Source organism: Hordeum vulgare, chromosome 2H, assembly GCF_904849725.1.
Source record: "Hordeum vulgare subsp. vulgare chromosome 2H, MorexV3_pseudomolecules_assembly, whole genome shotgun sequence".
Classification (NCBI taxonomy): domain Eukaryota; kingdom Viridiplantae; phylum Streptophyta; class Magnoliopsida; order Poales; family Poaceae; genus Hordeum; species Hordeum vulgare.
In genome coordinates this window covers 588,066,610-588,077,891 of record NC_058519.1, presented here as the reverse complement: position 1 = coordinate 588,077,891, position 11,282 = coordinate 588,066,610, and positions in this window count along the sequence as shown.

Below are 11,282 nucleotides of genomic sequence, written 5' to 3'. Positions count from 1 at the left end.
TCTATAATTCTTGCAATCGGAGAAGTGCTTGGTTTTGGGTTCATACCGTGCGGTGTCCTCACCCAGTGACAGAAGGGGTAGCGTGGCACGTATCGTGTTGTTGCCTTCAAGGGTAAAAATATGGGGTTTATATCTATTGCATGAATTTATCCCTCTACATCATGTCATTTTGCTTAAGGCGTTACTCCATTTGTTATGAACTTAATACACTAGATGCATGCTGGATAGCGGTCGATGTGTGGAGTAATAGTAGTAGATGCAGAAAGTATCGGTCTACTTGTCTCGGACGTGATGCCTATATGTATGATCATTGCCTTAGATATCGTCATGACTTTGCGTAGTTCTATCAATTGCTCAACAGTAATTCGTTCACCCACCATAATACTTGCTATCATGAGAGAAGCCTCTAGTGAACACTATGGCCCTCGGGTCTACTTCACTTCATATTTTCATCTCTATACTCTCACTTTGTTGCACTTTCCGCCTTCACATCTCACCTTGCAATCAATCGTGAAGGGATTGACAACCCCTTTATAGCGTTGGGTGCAAGTTTGTTTGTTTTTGCGCAGGTACTTTGGAGACTTGCCTTGATACTCCTACTGGATTGATACCTTGGTTATCAAACTAAGGGAAATACTTACTGCTACTGTGCTGCATCACCCTTTCCTCTTCAAAGGAAAAACCAACGCAAGCTCAAGAGGTAGCATGCACCATTGCGACAGTTTGTCGTTTTGAGACACCACGTGATGATAAGGTGTGATAGACTCAACGTTCACATACAACGGGTGCAAAATAGTTGCACACGTGGAATACTCGGGTTAAACTTGACGAGCCTAGCATGTATAGACATGGCCTCGGAACACAAGAGACCGAAAGGTTGAGCATGAATCATATAGTTGATATGATCAACATGGATATGTTCACCACTGAAACTATACTCAACTCAAGTGATGATCGGACTTGAGTTAGTAGATTTGGATCATGCGCCACTCGAATGACTAGAGGGATGTCTATTTTTGTGGGAGTTATTAGTAATATGATTAGCTAAACTCAATTATCATGAACATAGTCAAAAGGTCTTTGCAAATTATGTTGTAGCTTGTTGTGTAGCTCTACTGTTTTTGATATGTTCCTAGAGAAACTTTAGTTGAAAGTTGATAGTAGCAATTATGCGGTCTCGGTCCGTAAACTGAGGGTTGTCCTCATTGCTGCGCAGAAGGCTTATGTCCTTAATGCACCGCTCGGTGTGCTGAACCTCGAGCGTCGTCTGTGGATGTTGCGAACATCTGACATACACGATTTGATGACTACGTGATAGTTCAGTGTGTAATGCTTAACGGCTTAGAATTGAGGCGCCAAAGACGTTTTGAACGTCGCGGAACATATGAGATGCTCCAAGAGATGAAATTGGGATTTCATGCTCGTGCCCTTGTTGAGAGGTATGAGACCTCCGACAAGATTCTTTGTCTACAAAGTAAGGGAGAAAAGCTGAATCGTTGAGCATGTGCTCAGATTGTCTGAGTGCTACAATTGCTTGAATCGAGTGGGAGTTAATCTTCCAGATGAGATAGTGATGGTTCTCCAAAGTCACTGTCACCAAGCTACTGGAACTTCGTGATGAACTATAACATATCAGGGATAGATATGATGATCCTTGAGCTATTCACGATGTTTGACACCGCGAAAGTAGAAATCAAAAAGGAGCATCAATTGTTGATGGTTAGTAAAACCACTAGTTTCAAGAAGGGCAAGGGCAAGAAGGGATACTTCATGGAATGGCAAACCAGTTGCTGCTCTATGAAGACATCCAAGGTTGAACCCAAACCCGAGACTATGTGCTTATGAAATAAGGGGAACAGTCACTGAAGAGGAACTACCCTAGATACTTGGTAGATGAGAAGGCTCGCAAAGTCGACGGAAGTATATTGGATATACATGATATTGATGTGTACTTTACTAGTACTCCTAGTAGCACGAGGGTATTAGATACCGATTCGGTTGCTAAGTGTTAGTAACTCAAAATAAAAGCTACGGAATAAACGGACACTAGCTAAAGCCGAGGTGACGATATGTGTTGGAAGTGTTTCCAAGGTTGATGTGATCAAACATGGCACGCTCCCTCTACCATCGTGATTAGTGTTAAACCTAAATAGTTGTTATTTGGTGTTTGCATTGAACATGAACATGATTAGATCGTGTTTATTGGAATACGATTATTCATTTAAAGAGAATAATGGTTATTCTATTTGCTTGAATAAATACCTTCAATGGTTTATTGAATCTCGATCGCAGTGACACACATGTTCAAAATATTGATGCCAAAAGATACAAAGTAGTAATGATAGTACCACTTACTTGTGGCACTGCCATTTGAGTTATATTGGTATAAAATGCATGAAGAAGCTCCATACTGATGGATCTTTGTACTCACTCATTTTTGAAATGTTTGAGACATGCAAACCATGCCTATTGGTATAAACGCATGAAGAAACTCCATGCAGATGGATCGTTTCGACTCAATTGATTTTGAATCACTTGAGGCATGCAAATCATACCACATGGGCAAGATGATTGAATGCCTCATTTTCCAGTGAGATGGAACAAGAAAGTAACTTGTTGGAAGTAATACATTTTGATGTGTGCAGTCCAATGAGTGATGAGGCACGCAGTGGATATCATTATGTTCTTACTTCACAGATGATTTGAGTAGATACTAGTGTATTTGCTTGATGAAACACATGTCTGAATTATTGAAAGGTTCAAGTAATTTCAGAGTGAAGTTGAAGATCGTCATGACAAGAGGATAAAATGTCTACGATATGATCATAGAGATGAATATCTGAGTTGCTAGTTTGGTACACAATTAAGAAAATGTGAAAATTGTTTCACATTTCATGCCACCTAGAACACCATAGTATGATGGTGTGTCCGAACGTCATAGCCGCGCCCTATTTGATATGGTGCATACTATGATGTCTCTTATCGAATTATCATTGTCGTTTTGGGTTAGGCATTAGAGAAAGCCGCATTCACTTTAAATAGGGCACCACGTAATTCCGTTGAGATGACAATGTGTGAACTGTGGTTTGGAGAAACCTAAGCTATCGTTTCTTAAAAGTTTGGGGCCATGACGCTTATGTGAAAAAGTTTCAGTCTGATAAGCTCGAACCCAAAGCGGATAAATGCATCTTCATAGGATACCCAAAACAGTTGGGTACATCTCCTATCTCAGATCCGGAAGCAAAATGTTTGTTTCTAGAAACGGTTCCTTTCTCGAGGAAAAGTTTCTCTCGAAAGAATTGAGTGGGAACTTGATGAGTTTATTGAACTGTCACTTCAACCAGTATGTAGTAGGGCGCAGGAAGTTGTTCTTGTGGCGCCTACACCAATTGAAGTGGAAGTTGATGATAGTGATGATGTAGCTTCAGATCAAGTTACTACAAACCTCGTAGGTCGACAAGGCCACGTACTGCTCCAGAATGGTATGGTAACCCTGCCTTGGAGGTCATGATGTTGAGCAACAATGAACCTACGAGCTATGGAGAAGCGATGGTGGGCCCGGATTCCGGCAAATAGGTGGAGGCCATGAAATTCGAGAGAGGATCCATGTATGAAACCAAAGTGTAGACTTTGGAAAGAACTACTTGATGGTCGTAAAAATATTAAGTAGATATGGATCTTTAAAAGGAAGACACACGATGATGGTGACAAGTCACCATTAACAAAGCTCGACTTGTCTCAAAGATGTTTCCGACAAGTTCAAAGAGTTGACTATGGTGAGATTTTCTCACTCGTAGCGATGCTAAAAGTCTGTTGGAATTATGTTAGCAGTTGCTGCATTATTTATGAAATCTTGCAGATAGGATGTCAAAACATTGTTTCCTCGATGGTTTCCTTGAGGAAAGGTTGTATGTGATACAACCAGAAGGTTTTGTCGATCCTAAGGATGCTAACAACTATCCAAGCTCCAGCGATCCTTCTATGGACTGCATCAAGCATCTCGGAGTTGGAATATATGTTTTGATGAGATGATCAAAGTTTTTGGATTTATAAAAGTTTATGAGAAACTTGTATTTCCAAAGAAGTGAGTGGGAGCACTATAGAATTTCTGATGAGTATATGTGGTTGACATATTGTTGATCGCAAATAATGTAGAATTTCTGGAAAGCATAAAGGGTTGTATGAAAGGAGTTTTTCAAAGGAAAGCCTGGATTATGCTACTTGAACATTGAGCATCAAGATCTATGGAAATAGATCAAAGCGCTTAATAGAACTTTCAACGAAATGCATGCCTTGACAAGTTTTTGAAGGAGTTCAAAATAGATCGACAAAGAAGGAATTCTTGGTTGTGTTGTAGGGTGTGAATTTGAGTAAGACTCAAAGCTCAACCACGGCAGAAGAAAGAGAAAGGACGAAGGTCGTCCCCTGTGCTTTAGCCATAGGCTCTATAGTATGTTATGCTGTGTACGGCACCTGAGGTGTGCCTTGCCATGAATCTGTCAAGGGGTACAAAAGTGATCCAGGAATGGATTACCGGACAACGGTCAAAATTTATCCTTAGTAACTAGTTTACTAAGGAATTTTCTCGATTATGGAGGTGGTTGGAGAGCTCGCCGTAAAGAGTTACGTCGATGCAAGCTTTGACATTAAACCGGATGACTGTGAGTAGTAAACCGGATTCGTATAGTGGAGCAGTCATTTGGAATAGTTCCAAATGGCGCGTAGTGGCATCATCTATAGGATGACATAGAGATTTGTAAAGCACACACGGATCTAAAAGGTTCAGATCCGTTGACTAGAAACCTCTCTCACAAGCAAGACATGATCGAACCACAGAACTGTATGGGTGTTAGATTCATTTCAATCACATAGTGATGTGAACTAGATTATTGACTCTAGTGCAAGTGGGAGACTGTTGGAAATATGCCCTAGAGACAATAATAAATTGGTTATTATTATATTTCCTTATTCATGATAATCCTTTATTATCCATGCTAGAATTGTATTGATTGGAAACTCAAATACATGTGTGGATACATAGACAACACACTGTCCCTAGTGAGCCTCTAGTTTACTAGCTCGTTGATCAAACATGGTCAAGGTTTCCTGGCATAGACAAGTATTGACTCTTGATAACAGGATCACATCATTAGAAGAATGATTTGATGGACAAGACCCAAACTATAAATGTAGCATATGATTGTGTCGGTTTATTGCTACTGTTTTCTGCATGTCAATGTATATGTTCCTATGAACATGAGATCATGCAATTCCCGGACACCGGAGGAATACCTTGTGTGTATCAAACGTCGCAACATAACTGGGTGATTATAAAGGTGCTCTACAGGTATCTCCAAAGGTGTCTGTTGGGTTGAAATGTATCAAGACTGGGATTTGTCACTCCATGTGACAAAGAGGTATCTCGGGGCCCACTCGGTAATACAACATCACACCTAGCCTTGCAAGCAATGTGACTAAGGAGTTAGTTACGAGATCTTGTATTACGGAACGAGTAAAAGAGGCTTTCCGATAACAATGTTGAACTAGGTATGGAGATACCGACGATCGAATCTCGCGCAAGTAACATACCGAAGGACAAATGGAATAGCACACGGGATTGACTGAATCCTTGACAGAGAGGTTCAACCGATAGAGATCTTTGTAGAATATGTGGGAGCCAATATGGACATCCAGGTCCAGCTATTGGTTATTGACCGGGGAGTGTCTCAGGTCATGTCTGGATAGTTCTCGAACCCGCAGGGTCTGCACACTTAAGGTTCGGTCACGTTTCGGTATAGTTCAGTTATATGTGTTGGTGACCGAAGGTTGTTCGGAGTCCCGAATGAGATACAGGACGTCAGGAGGAGCTCCGGAATGGTTCGAAGGTCAAGATTGATATATAGGAAGTCCTGTTTTGGTTACCGGAAAAGTTTTTCGGGCTCATCGGGAGTGCACCGGGGGTGCCGGGAGGGTACCGGGAACCATCGGGACGGGTGTGATGACAAAAAAGGGTTCATGGGATGTGAGAGGAGGTAGACCAGCCCTTAGTGGGCTGGACAAAGCCTCCCATAAAGGCCCATGCGACTGGAATAAAAGAACAAGGCAATAAGGTTAAAAGGTGGAAAGAGTTGCCAACTAGGAAAGTGTCCTAGTAGGATTCCACCTCCCTTGTGGGAGGTGGATTCCTCCTCCTTTATTCGTCCGGGCCTTAGAGGCTTCCCTTGGAGGCCAAGCCTCCTCCCTCTCACCTCCTATATATACTAGAGGTTTTGAGGGTCTTGAGACACAATTAGCCACGTGCTACGTCTCCTCTAGATCATAGTTCTTCCTCTAGATTATTTCAGCGGTGCTTAGGTGAAGCCCTGCTGGAATAGTTCCACCACAACCACCACCACGCCGTCGTGCTAGAGAACTCATCTACCTCTCTGCTCCCCTTGCTGGATCAAGAAGACGGAGATCGTCATCGCGATGTACGTGTGCTGAACGCGGTGGTGCCGACCGTTCGGCACTAGATCGGGATGGATCGTGATGGGAGCGCGGGACAGATCGTGATGAGATCGCGGGATGGGCCGCGATTTGGATCGCGAAGATGTTCAACTACATCAACCGCGTTATATACACTTTCGCTTAGCGATCTACAAGGGTATGTAGATTCACTCTCCCCTCTCGTAGATGATCATCACCATGGATAGGTATTGTGTGTGAGTAGGAATTTTTTTGTTTCCCTTGCAACGTTCCCCAACATCTTGTATTACGAAACGAGTAAAGAGACTTGCCGATAACGAGATTCAAATAGGTATGGAGATACCGACGAGCGAATCTCGGGCAGGTAACATACCGAAGGACAAAGGGAATAGTATACGAGATTATATGAATCCCTGACATAGAGGTTCAACCGATAAGATCTTCGTTGATTATGTAGGATCTAATATGGACATCCAGGTCTCGTTGTTGGATATTGACCGGAGAGTGTCTCAGGTCATGTCTGCATAGTTCTCGAACCCGCAGGGTCTGCAGACTTAAGGTTCGATGACGTTTCGGTATATTTGAGTTATAGGTGTTGGTGACCGAAGTTTTGTTCGGAGTCCCGGATGAGATCCCGGACGTCACGAGGAGTTCGGAAATGGTCCGGAGACGAAGATTGATATATAGGAAGTTGGTATTTGGATTCCGGAAGAATTTTGGGCATTGCCGGTAGTGTACCGGGAGTGACGAATGGGTACGAGGGACCCACCAGGTGTGACCACCACTCCCAAGAGGGTCACATGGACTTTATGGTGGCGCAATAGCTCTTAGTGGTATGACTAGTCAACCAAAGAAAGCCCATGAGGTAAAAGTGGAAAAAACCAAAAGAGGTGGACAACTTGGGGAGGAGTCCTACTCCAAGTAGGATTGGAGGAGGACTCCTCCTCTCTAGCTTCGGCCGAGCCCAAGGAGGTTCTCCTTGGTGCTCAAGGCTAGCCCCTCCTTCCTCCTATATATACTAGAGGTTTTAAGGTTTTTGAGACACAATTTCAGCCACGTGCAACCCTCTCCTCTAGTTTGTAGTTCCTCCTGTAAATCGGATTTCTGCGGTGCTTAGGCGAAGCCCTACAGGAATAGATCACCACCATCACCGGCGCGCCATCATGCTGTCGGAGAACTCATCTACTTCCCCGTCTCTCTTGCTAGATCAAGAAGGCAGGGATCGTCATCGAGCTGTACGTGTGCTGAACGCGGAGGTGTCGTCTGTTTGGTGCTAGATCGGGACGGATCGTGGGACGGCGGCGATTTGGATCACGAAGACGTTCCACTACATCAACCACGTTTCTTAACGCTTCCCGCTTAGCGATCTACAAGGGTATGTAGATCTGATCTCCCTCTCGTAGATGATCATCACCATGATAGGTCTTCGTGTGTGTAGATTTTTTTTGTTTCCCATGAAACATTCCCCAACAGTATAAGGAATGTCTCAAATGTCACTTTTCGTTTTCTGGGTGCTGATGGTGATCTGGAGTTCCTATGAACTTTGTTTAGATCATGGTCAGCTTGACTGATTAGATGCCCTAGGATATCTAGTATACGATGCTTTACTTTATGTTTAGTAGATCTTAAAACTTGATAGCTTTTTATAAATGAAATCAAAGGGGGCTTATTTATCAAAAAATCACAAAAGAATGAACCCATGTACATATTTACAAGGTAAAAAATGTGTATACAATTTGTGCAGAGCAAGCTATGACACGAATAAGATGTACGAAATGATGCCTCAACTAAAACTGGATAGTCGATAAATATTATTATTTGCAGTTTAGACACACTCCCTTGTTAGAGAATCTCCAAAACCGTGCATCAGAACGCCGCTACCCATCTAGACAATGCGATAGAGACACTTTGTCACATCCAACATCATGAATCAAATGTGTGTAGACCAATCAATAATCCCACTAACGTCCCGATAGCCATCACATAGGCGTCCAACAACCACTGAGGCTGGTCGTAATGGTAGTACCATAGCTAGTATCATGCATGCGAACTAAGAAATTTTAATGAGGTGGCATAGAATTAAATGAAGAAAAGAGAGGGTTGAGTATCATATTATGATATCGTATCATATTAAATGTTGTGCTACTATGTGTCATGCATGGCAATAAATGATCTATACTATGTTACTAACATATGATACTATGCATTACGGATGTAGTATCTTACATTAGTATCATATACATGTTACTAGTATATTATACTCTCCATTACAACCAGCCTGAGCACACAAAAACGCCACCCAGAGCCACGCTTTTCTCACTCCGCCCCCATGCTCTTTGTCGGCCTAGTCCGTGACTGAGCACCTACTACGCCGCCTAGGTCATATCAAACCTTCGCCGCTCCAGCAATGCGCGAGACCCATTTTTCAGGCACCTCCCTTCCACCCTCATTCGACCATTGCCTAGGCACCGTTTGCCCTACACATTTTCATTCATGGCGGACACCACACCCGACAAGTTTTCTGCCAAATGCCATAGTCAAATGTATTGTTTTTTGTTTACTTTGAAGCAAACACGATCGATTCAGTCACAATGTACTTTAATGCCTAGTCATAGATTCATACTCATCATAAGGAGGAGCATGTTCTCGGTTTCAAGAAATCGAACAAGGGACATAAGGTGTTGAAGCGACTTAGGGCACATGGGCATATAATGTTGATGGATGACTACTTTGTCTCTGGCCGCTATTCGTGTCCTTGTTTCGCCAGTAATTCTGGAAGATCCGAACTTTGTTCGTTCGCCTATACAATGGTGTTTGTGCCTATGATAACTACTTCATCTTGAAGAAGGTTTCCATTGGAAACACTGGATTCTCTGATTACCAAAAATGCATAGTTGCATTGAGGATGCTAGACTATGGTACGACAACAAATTTGTGGGACGAGTACCTCTGGACGGCCGATACCACATGTCTCGAAGACACGACCAACGGACCAGGTTTTTTTTAATCTGGTGGTCAAGGTGTTTGGACTGGAGTGGAGAACCAACTATCCAAGACACGACATGGCTCATGGCACTATGAAAAGCAATACGATGACCAACTATGCTTGGATCCCTGAATTGCATGCATCGACAATGGAGGAATTGCCCATAAGCTCTAAAAGGGCCATATCACGACTATTGCAAGAAGCACACCATCATTCTTCAAGAAGTTGTATCACAAGACCTTTGTATGTGTCACTCTATTTTTGGGATGCCTAGGTCTCACAATGACATGAATGTGTCGCATCGGTCTCCATTGTTTGAAAGGCTTTGTGTGGGAGAAGCTTCGTTGGGAAACTATACCATCAATGGCCATGACTATTACAATCTATCATATTTGTGATGGTATCTATCCTTCATGAGCGACCTTCATTAAGACCATATGTAATCCAAGGAGTGATAAAAGAAGAAGCTCAAAAGGTTGTGAGTGGGCATTTGGAGTGCTCCAAATGTAGGGTAACACAATAGAAAACACAAAATTCCAGACCTACACACCAGCCTAGGACCACTATGAAGATGCATACAAGTTTTGATCTAATCCTTACTGACTCATAGTGCATAGGAAGTAGAGTTGGTGAATATCGTTTGTGCAGATCCACACATCTAGGATTGACAACCTCCCAACCATGATGATGTTCTCACTTAGACATCCCCTTGGGCGGTCCCTCGGACAGCCCTTCGGGGGGCCCTCAGATGGAATCTCAGACACCCCCTCGGACAACACTTTGGGAGGCCCTGGGACATAACTTCAAACATCAACTGTATGCGTCTCTCAAACTAAGATCGAAACTATGACCTCTATACCGGGTTGCACACATCTAGTGTCAACTATCCGCCAGGGATTCGCTTTCTAGAACTAGGCCCTACCGAAAACTAGACAACCTTCCGGCGTACGAAACTCTTTGTGGATAGAGAGATAGAAAGCTAGATCATTGCATGGCATGAGTTGAGAGAGAACTAGGGATGAAATGGAGAGCTTTCTCTGCCTCTATTTATACTAGGAGGCAAGGAGTAAAGGCTAGAGGGAAGACCAAAACACCTCCCTGATGTCAGCTGTGTATCCCCGGCAACGGCGCCAGAAATACTTCTGCTACTGCAACAAAAGACCTTCCAACGGCGCCACAAATAGGCACGTCGACGGGAGAATACTTGGCTTGATCTTTCTGCTGCGGCTACGCCTTAATGGACTTCCTAGGAAAGTATGCAAAGGATTTCCCCCATGGCCTTGGAGCCTTGCGTTGGTGTTCCCTCGAAGCGGAAATGGTGATGTAGCATAGCAGTGCTAAGTATTTCCCTTAGTTTGAGAACCAAGGTATCAATCCAGTGGAGGAGTATCTCAAGATCCTGCACAAACACAAAAGCTTGCTCCCAACGCTATGAAGGGGTTGTCAATCCCTTATAGATTGTTTGCCAAGTGAGGACTGAAAGCAACAAAGTAACAAAGCAAAGTAAAAGCGGAGATGTAAACGATGGATGTGAATAGACCCGGGGGCCGTACTGTTTACTAGTGGCTTCTCTCATGAAAGCAAGTAGACGGTGGGTGAACAAATTACTGTCGAGCAATTGATGGAACTGCGCAAAGTCGTGACGATATCTATGCAATGATTATTTCAATAAGCATCACGTCCAAAACAAGTAGACCGATACTATCTACACCTACTACTATTACTCCACACGTCGACCGCTATCCAGCATGCATCTAGTGTATTAAGTCCATAAGAACAGAGTAACGCCTTAAGCAAGATGACATGATGTAGAGGGATCATCTGAAACCAA